We start from the raw sequence: 10,442 nt of genomic DNA on the forward strand, positions 1-10,442 counted from the left end.
ATTTGTATTCCACCTGAGTTGTTCCCTCTCATTCAAAGACCTGCATGGTTGTTTTAAACCAACCGTGTATTTGAATTTATGAAAGCCATATAAGTCAAGAGATGCAGATGATGTCAGCAGTTCTTTAAGGAGTGGGGGACATCTCTGGAAACGCTACTCAACAGTTTTCTTCTTGCTCCCCGGGCACTGGCTATTTTCCAAGATGTAGTTCAGGATCAATGCGCTGTGGAAGTGAACTCTGAATGGCAGCACTGGAGGTAAAACTCACTCAGACCTGAGCACAGACTGTGTAAATCGGAATTTCAGAAAAGTGATATTTCTTATGGTATAAGAGCAGCAGTGCTTCCTCTTTGATACTTTCTCTTTTATTTTCTGACTATAGTGGTTGATGGGTTTTATCAAACATACAGTAAGACAAGCATGTCCTGCAAAAAGAACAGTCATATGAGCCAGGTTGTTTCATAGCTCAAACTACAACAACATATATTTGTTGATTATCTTTTTCACATGAAATTGTGAATAAACTAAATAAAAAAACAGCCTTTGAAAATGACAGCTATGAAAAATTATATTGCAATTTCGGTCGACGATTGGAAACATAATGATGCAAAAGACAGATGAATGGACAAATGGTTTTAATGCAAAGTCTTATTCAAAGACCTTAATGTAGCTGTGGACTCACACACTGTAGCCTATTTGTGAATAGTATTACAATATCCTCCACTGCAATAAAATATCTTGTTTCCTGCCCCAAGAAGGTTACATTATCAGTTCAGTTTGTTTGTTTGTTGGATTATGGAAAAACCACTGGCCTCTCTTTTGTGAAATTTGATGAAGGGGTGTAGCATGGGCCAAAGGAGAACCCATCAAATTTTGGGACAGATCCGAATCACAGGGCAGATACAAAAATTCTTGTTTGCTTTCATTAAAAACATGAAATAGGGCATTTGGCCTTGGCAGAGGTCGGAGAGTTCAGAGGTCGATTTAGCTGTGTGACTTGTTACACCGCATTAGTCAGAACCATCTTTAATTCAGATACGTTTTTTTTCTCTTTCACTTATGTTTTCCGGTGTTACTCGATCTTGGAATGAACACAATTATTATTAAAATAAAATAAAATAATCAAATATTAATCTACTATGAAGATTTAGACAAGAAGCAGCAACAAAACAACCAGGGCAAGCTATGAAAACATGCAGGCAGTATGCAGCCATTTATATACAGGAAAGCTAATGTAACATGATTTAGGGCTGTGATTGTTGACGTAAAGTGAATAGCACTTTGAGATGGCTATCCTCTGTGTTGCTTTCTCAAGGATTAGAAGAGGAGTTTTGGCTCCAAAAAAACAAGATGGTAAAGGCCAAAATGCCAAACTCGAGGCTTAAAGCGGCAATCCACAGACTAATGGGCTACGTCACGGTAGCTTTGTCCATTATGCACACAGTCTATGTTTTTACTCAAGATCCAAGTACAATGGATTGCAGCATGATTTAACAAAATAACAGAATTTAACTAAACCAATATACCTCTCCATCAAAGACTAAAATTGGCAGTACAAAGGTTCTCTGTAAACATCAGTGTAAAGTTTACATCTTTATTTGATAGATTGCATTTTGGTCCTTGTCTATGCATTGCTATGTTACTTGCTATGGGATAGCGTAAGATTCGTCCGTACATGCAATTTAACATGTACGATGCAAACAAAAGAGGTACCACTCATGAAAACATTGCTCACAGCACTACTAATGATCAAAAACTCCACAGGGGGGCTTTAAATTATGCAGTCTGCAACTATCACAAAAACACATGGGCCATTTGTCTTACCTCTGCCCACTTTATTAAGTGCAGTCACACAACAGAGAGGCCAGAAACAGCTTCCTTCAGCCTCTGCTGCAGCTACACTGTTAAACTTCCCCATCAATATGTGTTTATACTGCTGTCAGTGCTGCAACCTGGGTGCTCCTCTGCTGTGTCCCTCAGTGATCACAAAGGTGGAACAACTCCATACTGTCTGTGGGCGAGCCATCATGGCCCTTTGCAGACCTCAGGATGTACATTCTGCACATACTCTTGTACTATTTCTCTCCTCTGCTCTTGACTGATATCTGGGCTGCACAGGACTGCAAAAGCAGGATCATCTTAAGGTGGATAAAGAAGGACTTTCACTATCATAACCCTGTGGATTAACTGGTGCCTTCTCTATGCTGATATGAAAGTGCACTGCATTGCAGGCAGAGTATATGAGCACTGCAGGCAGAGTATATAAGTCAAAGGTGCATTGTTTGGCATTATATCAGTATGAATGGGTGGCTCAGTGTTTTGTTAGATGACTGGTATGGTGGCAGAGGTATGCATGACGTTTCCCTTTTCATTCTATAAATAGCAACAATAAAGAACTAATAATAGGAAGTTATACAGCACAATAACAGGGAAGCAGAAACAGCATTAACAAAGCATTAAAAACAGCATCACTGACCACTGCTTACAGCTGCAACTTATTGACTTTCCAGCCTAGTCTGTCTGCTGCATTTACGTAATATTGCACTCACTGTAAAACTGAGCATCCAAGAGGAAAAAACAGTCACATCAGCCTCTGGTGGCTGTTATCAGAAATGTGAAATTTCTGCAATATCTCCCACTAGCTAGAAAGGATGGCTGAAGCATCAACAAACGGGTGCTGACATATTTGCAATGCAACATTGTTAGTAGTTCAATGTGAATAGAATTCAATATTAACACAGGTACAATCAATTCAGTTCAATCTAAAAGGAGCTCAGTTTGTTTGTGGTTTTGCTTGCTAATGAACAACTAGAAATATGTGATGCAATTACAATTTCTATTTTAAGTTGCTTTCCCATTCATACAGTGTGCCTACAGGGCGAGCTAAGTAAGTAACTATGTTTCAGGTAAATGAGAACGCAAGAGGCAACCTCCAGGACTGAAAAATAAAGCCAAGACAGATGTGTAAAAACTGTAGTTTCTCAAATGGCCACTTGAGGCTGGCTCCAAAGGCCAGTCAATCCCAACAGGCACCCAAGTTAGACTGCTGACTTTAGAGCAAAAATTAACATGTTTTCAACCTGGTGCAAAAAAACGATTTTGGCAGGGTCTGATACTGGCAAGAATTCTGTCCACCATACTGGCGGTTAAATGTTTGTACCAAAACAGTCACATAATGAAAAAAAAAAGCAGAGTCTCGCATTTTGATGTCACTGCTTCTGTTCTTTGCTGCCAGACCAGTTTGATACTCACAGCAATGGGGACTTCATGTTGCATTCGGGTAAACCTTGTGTCCTCTGAAATCTATGTGGCTTTGTACTGCAGAGCGTGAGTGCTAACTATGGTTTGTTCATGTGCACCTTGTAAACTCAGTTATCAATACTCGAATGGCCATGAATGTTGTTTAAAATGAGAGCACATTTTAATTATTAGATGCTAAAATCTTAACAATATCCAATTCATCTCTACACAGGCAGATTTAAATATTCCATTTAAAAATCACGTTATCAGCAAACCCCATAACATTCTTGTGTAAGAGAGAGTTTCTGTGATTATTTTCAAGATGTTTTACCTTAGCATTGTTTAATAATTAAATACTAAAGTCATACCCAATTTGCATATATTTTGGCCAGTAAAACTGTTTAAAATAAACTAAACTTTTAAGCCCCGCCAGTCTGCTGCTCGCTGCCGATATTTTGGCAGGTAGAATGTATGCTTGGCTGGTGGATATTTTTCATCTAGCAGATCCCTTGGCCAGTGAGTCAAAAAGTTAATTTTGGACACTGTCTTTGGTCTCTGGAGCTTAATGCCCCCCCCCCCATGACAACTGTATGGGGTGAATTTTTATATAACTCACTAGTCTACATCCTATTAAGGCTTAAAGTTATGCATAGTTAAGGCCGCTTTGAGTGACAGGCTGTCTGCTGATGGTGACCTCGTCTTCTCACTCAGATCAACCCTCGCTCCTCAGCTCTAGCCTTTCGCCCTAATACAGTCACTTCTGGCTCCCAAAAAAACCATGGCCACGGCCAAAATACCAAACTCAAGATTGCAATGGCTTAAATGCCTAACTTGGAGCTTAAAATGGGAGTCCGCTACCCAATGGGTGACGTCACAGTAGCTACGCCCATTATTTTTACAGTCTATGCTTCTTCATGGTAACAACAGGATGCTCCCATTCACCAAAAATGTCATGAATGCAGCAAAAGACTCACTTTGCATCTGAATGTGCTGCTGTGTGATATTTTCCCATTCCTGCAGAAGCTCTTGATGATGTTATTTGCCTCCAGGAGGCAGAAGGTCGTGCCTACTACCCCACATTCACAGGGCTACAGAACAAACAGGAAAGTGACTCAGCACAGTCTTTCTTTTGCAGCTTGGAATTAAAAGTCCTCTGCAAAGGTGACCTGATTAGGCATTGTTCCAGCTGGACCTCGTTAGGTTAAAGTGCACCTAATAACCTTTGGCGTGAATGACAAGTTGTATTAGTTCGCTTCACAGGTATTTTGCAATGCTGTTCCTCGTCTCTACTACAGGAGAAAGTTGTGAATATAGATGATCTCTGTTATATGGCAGCCGAGACGCCTCCGTGAGAACACACTCATTGATTCAACTCCTGTGTTCTGATGTGTTTCATTAACGTTCGCAAGAAAATGATCGATTTGAGTGGTATGAAATCTCGTTCAGCTGGGGGCAGTGTATAAATTGAATGTAGGTCGGAGGTTGACAGTCTATTTGTTCACAGTACTTACACTACTGTGGGTGTGGCTTGTTACATGTATGTATGTGTGTGTGTGTACAAACAGGTTTATACTTGTCAGAGTCAACAGATATCATATCTGCAGATGATGGGTCCTCAGGGCTCTTTGTTTATCTCACAGTGGGCTTCAGGTGTAAATAGGAAGGTTTGAAATCACTTTCACCTTCCTCGCCCACTAAAAACATCTATATCACATTCACTGCTGCAGTCACAACGTCTGATTCTGCCACATCACTGGAGAGAGGAAGGGATTTCTGGCACTATACTAAGTACGTTTACATGCACACTAACATTCTAATATTATTCTGAATACGACAATATTATCAATTTGCTACTGGTCATGTAAACAGCATATTCTGTTTGGATATTCAGAATAATATACAGCCGTTTGCAACACAAGGCACATTGCCTGTTGGTTCTGGATACATCAGCCCCCAGGAATTGCACTGGGCTTTGAAGTTAATTTTTATAGTGCCCAAACAGTGGAGTTACAACTTTTGAGTCTGTCGCGTGATGCCATTGGGCCAAAAATACTTTTCCTCACAGACCTACATTAGCACAGAGACACTTGTAAATAAATCAATACATTTATTGAGCGTCACAACCCCAACCTAAGGACTCATTTCACAATCTGGATTTCATCCATTCAGTCCGATAACAATTGGAAAATCTAGAAGAGCCACATGAGTGAGTCATTTAATCTCCATTCAAGTTAGCAGAGCGCTAAACCAGAAGTCATCAGCTCAGGCATCAGAGTGCTCTAGTGCACCTGAAGCAGCGCGGGCAATTTTAAATGCAACAGTTTAATTTTGACTTCATACACCACTGAGCAAATTTCATAGGAATGAATGTGGACATGCCTCCAATACTGTAACCGTGTCTGTTTATACAGAGTTTCCACTGTCGTGAAAAAACTGGATAAGTCACAGAATCAGTAAAATCATTGCACGTTTTGGAAAAGACATGGAATTTTGTTGAGTGTAATGTAGTCTAAGTGTTACATCAATCTGTGGATAACCTTCCATGTAATGTAACATAACAGAAAATGTATTTTTCTCTATCTATGTTACATGTGATGACATGATGTTTTGTCTACATCACACACATTTCTTAATTAACTCCCTGTGTTACGTCTCTCTTTCATGTATGCCAGCTAGTTTCAATTATGCTTGAATCGAGTCTGAATATGATATGTTTGAGAAATGCCGGGCAAGTTTGGCAAGAAAAAAAAGTGTTATTATGGGTCCTTGAAAAGTCATATTAAAGTTTTAAAATGTTGTCCATTAAAATGTGTGGGAACCTTGTTTATACATCCATTGGATACACTGGATATTTGGATACATTTGTAAGGCTGGGAAAGAGATGCATGCCTAAAAGAAAAGCCCACATTTCTGATCAGAAGGACAAACACCTACTTTTTAAACACTATGAAAGAGTTGGCTATCAGCAGACTACGATATGCGCAAATCACAACACTGACCTTTTCAAGAGGGTGGTTTAAGGAATGAACAAGGGAGGCTAAGTTTGCACTGTCAAACAAGTCCGCCACAGGTGGAAAACTTTTTTTAAAATTCTGGCACGAGCAACAGCCACTCCATTTTTCCATATTTTGATATGATAAATGAATTTTAAGGCATGTCAATTAGAGTATACACAGCTGCATGTAAACAGGACTATTAGTGGAGTATTTACTTTCCTTGGCCATTTAAACAGCTTTGTAGGAACATTGTCTTTTTTCAGAATAAGGGCAAAAACCAGGATATATTGTTCATGTAAACATAATCATTGTGAACAAGAGACCCTGGAGGTATAATACATCTGCAAATCAGAGGATGATGGACAAATCATCCATTTGAGAGACTAATCTCAATGACCACAGCGGCACTAAAACCCTCATTCTGCATTTTCTAAACAAAAGGCAGCGAGGCCAGTGCCCAGCACAGTGGCTTCACCGGCCTCGCTGGAAGCTCCCAACCTCTCAGTGTTAGATAAGGTTGTAATAAGATATAGTCAAAGCCTGGCAACTAATCTGATATTTCACCTCAGTGAGAGATAGGGAAGATATAAAAACGTATTAGGAGTGGGCACTAAGAGGATTAGAGTATGGAAACGGATGTGTGCTGGCGTTTTTAATCCACTCATGCTTAACCCTTTCAAACTGCCCAATCTGCTACACACAAACAATGATTATTTAGTCTTGCTTTCGATGGAGCCGTTGCTCTCGTTTCAGGCCAGTGACTCTCCACACACCTCCAGTCCTCTCTCATTTAATTTGGTTTTGTGGGAACAGAAAAAAAGGTGAGCAGCGGACTGACAGAGCTCAGGTTTGATTAAGATTCTCTGTCCTGTGACAACACTGCACGGCTCTGTCTCCGGTGAATTGCTCTGGATTGTAGATTGACATTTGGTGCTTGGTTTAGCAGCTGCGTGTGAGCGCCTGTGTGCAGCATTCATTTACATGAGCGTTTGTTCAGGTTGAATCTCTGTATGTTTGGGCAACCATCCACATAGCTGTGTGTGTGTTTCATGTTTTACATACGTGTGTATGCAATTATATTGTGTATACACCGAGCGCTTAGTGGCTTAGTGCAACCTAATCTCACATAGCCACACTTTGAGGACGTGAGATTAAGAACAACTGGACTATAGAGGGCAATTAATCTTCCGTCTACATCCATGCGGCGGTTTAATTTTGGGGTGGGCCGATCATAGCACGAGTGAGCCGTGTGAAAGGTGAAAACACGTATTTGACCTTTTGACATATATTAACACTGATATTAGTTTCAGGGGGGCGATACCACAGAGGAGCCTTTCAGGAGGGATCATTACAGTCAAAATTAAGTCATCACTCTGGGAGACACAGCTGTTACACGGGATATGAGCAGTCAAACCCGAGAGAGCCATCGTGTTCTGTCATTGTGGTCTGCCCTGAAGGGGGGCGCCCGGTGGCCCACAAATCGCCGCCGTCTATTGGGACGCGACCCTTGTGACTGCACGGCAAGCTCGTAAGATGCGTGGATGTAACCTTACAGAAGGGCACGGCCATTAATAAAACGGCAGTGTGCTGCGGGTGGCGGAGACAGGGAGAAATAACAGGTGTCAATCTTCATTACATGTGATCTGCCGCCTCTCCAAATTCCAAATTATTCCTCAATTAAGAAGAAAAATGAAGGCACGGATGCTCTCTAAATTTGACATCCTAATTAATTACTTCCTTCACATGAAGAAGTGACTCATACTTCATGTCACCTTGGAGCCCTCTTGTGTGTTTTGTATCACAAAATTAGTCGAGAGAGCTCGCTGTAAAAGAAAACTTTTCAAAGTGGAGAGGGCTTTAAAATGTTTTGACAAGTGAAGGTATTGATATAATTATGGTTTGGTGTTTAATTATGTGTAATGTCTGCATAATTGTATATGTCAAGGTATTTTTATTATACATCAATAAGTGACAGTCAATACACTGGTTTTGAATCCGCCACAAATTTGATTGTGAGGAATAAAACTGGAGCAACGATGGCAGAACTCACTGAAGACATAATTGGCTATACTGTGAAATGGGCTCGAGGTTTATTATCAAATCAGTTGTGGTGAATTAAAGCAGTGTCTTTCATCCTGTCCTCTCATTTGTTATTTGGTTCCCTCATGGCATCCCTTCGTCAGTCCCATCCCAGATTTTTAACAGGCAATTTCATTCTTACAATCAATTACAGGTTGATTGTGAATGGTTTATTGTGAGGGGAAAAATGTGAAAAAGATTGAAAATATGATTATACTTCCATGGGTAACTGTACCAATATAAAAAAAAGGTTTGATATGACTGTTTTTTGCTGTCCTTCTCTTCCCCTTACTCGTACACAGACACACAGACACAAATCACCGCAAATATAAAGTTCTTTACAGGCAGCACAACAGATTTTTGCATAAATTTAACTTTTCAGTGTCCTTGTGAACAGCATAGTGATAGTTTTGCAGCATTACAGATGGCTTGATAAAAAAAACACCACGAAAAAAAAAACTTCCCTCATAATCATGTCTGCAGCATGACAAGTGGATGGGAACATTGCACATCATTACAGGACTTGGCTGCCTCCACGTACAGTAGTATATCAGTCGGAGCGTCTCATGCGTGCTGAATGTATGTCATTCGAGCTCAGAGCCAACGCCCTCCTTTGGTGCAAATTTTACACTTGGCAGAGTGATTAACGCTTGTGAGGCGCTAAATCTGGGTTGGCCAGAAAGCACCAGCATGAGTAGATAGACTGGCACTCAAAATCCTTTCCACCTTTTTGCCTTCTGGCTCCTCGAGCTCATACTGTACATCTGTTGGATTTACTTTCCCTTTGATGATCACCACTAAGCAAATATTTGCTCCCTGAAAGAACAGCCATGCTGCGTTATTTGCATTCATAAACTTCCTTGTGTGTTTGCATGTCTGTGCTTCTCCTCTCAGCCGTGAATGAGGATTCCATATTCCCCTTTTCACTGCTATATATGAAATTTGAAAGTTAAATGGTTCGCATAACCTTGCAGAATTGTGTGCAGAACCTCTTGTTCAGTGAACACTCTGAGCTGCAGCACTTCTCAGTCTTCCTGTGTCCCTGACTCAACTGCTTAGCAAATTGTCAGACAACCTACAAAGAGAATTATGGGCCCTGAGGGGTCTTGGGGAAATTGCACCACTGGCAGTTTTATCTGGGGGAGCTGCAGGGCCTAGACAATGCTCCACTTAAGTATGATGACAGACTAGAGGGGATGTACCCTGGCCCTTTCTATAAACTTCACAAAACCCTCACAGCTGAAAACTAAAACTCCTGGCATCCCCCACTCAAGTTGTCGCCGTAGGGTAAAAGTCAACTACCATAAATTTAGCTTATCAGCCAACTTGAAGACAGAAAGCATATAACATTTCTGGATCTGGTCCATTAGCAAATTCAAATTCTATAGTTCCACAGCATTATCCAAATAGTTTTTCCCATTCGTTTCAATGGTGACAAGCAACCCACTCGACAGCCGTGATGAATACTGTGCGTGGAAATCATCCATCACAAGTGTGGGCCTCTTGCTTGAAAACAAATCAAACTAAAAACCCAGACAGTTGACTTACACGGTGACAGACTACAGCCAGCAGGTCGGCGCACGTTCGCCTTTGGTGTGTTTACATGTAGTCTGCTGCGGGGGATCATAACAGAGGAAGATAGAGCTCTAAATGCATGCGCAACACATTCAGGGGAGCGCATTGGCTTTGAAGTGGTTATTAATACACAGACAGAAAATTCCTGCAGGGATCAAGACGAGACACCAGAAAGACACAGTATCGTGGTGCTGCAGCATCCAAGGAAGCTCATTTTTCTTCCTTTGCTAGGTTAACATGTTGGTTTGATGTTTTTGCTGCCTCTGTGTAATTTGAATTAAACACTGCACACGATAGCAGCAGACTATAAATACGACGGAGGTGTTTGCATATTGGCCTGTTTATGAGGGTGTTTCTTACATGTCATATTGCCTGTCATATTTGTGATGAAACTCTGCCTCTAGCTCCTCCTAAACACAATTCCTTCTTATTTGTGAAATGTGCACTCGCTGTGTGTTCTGCAGGGTGTATGCAGAAGTTTCTCATTAAGCACAGTAATGAACAGGAGTATCAGCAGCGGGCAAGGTGTTTTATCAATACCAGGGGCGGAGA

This window comes from Plectropomus leopardus, chromosome 8, assembly GCF_026936395.1.
Source record: "Plectropomus leopardus strain MGB_pleo_1.0 chromosome 8, ASM2693639v1, whole genome shotgun sequence".
NCBI lineage: Eukaryota > Metazoa > Chordata > Actinopteri > Perciformes > Serranidae > Plectropomus > Plectropomus leopardus.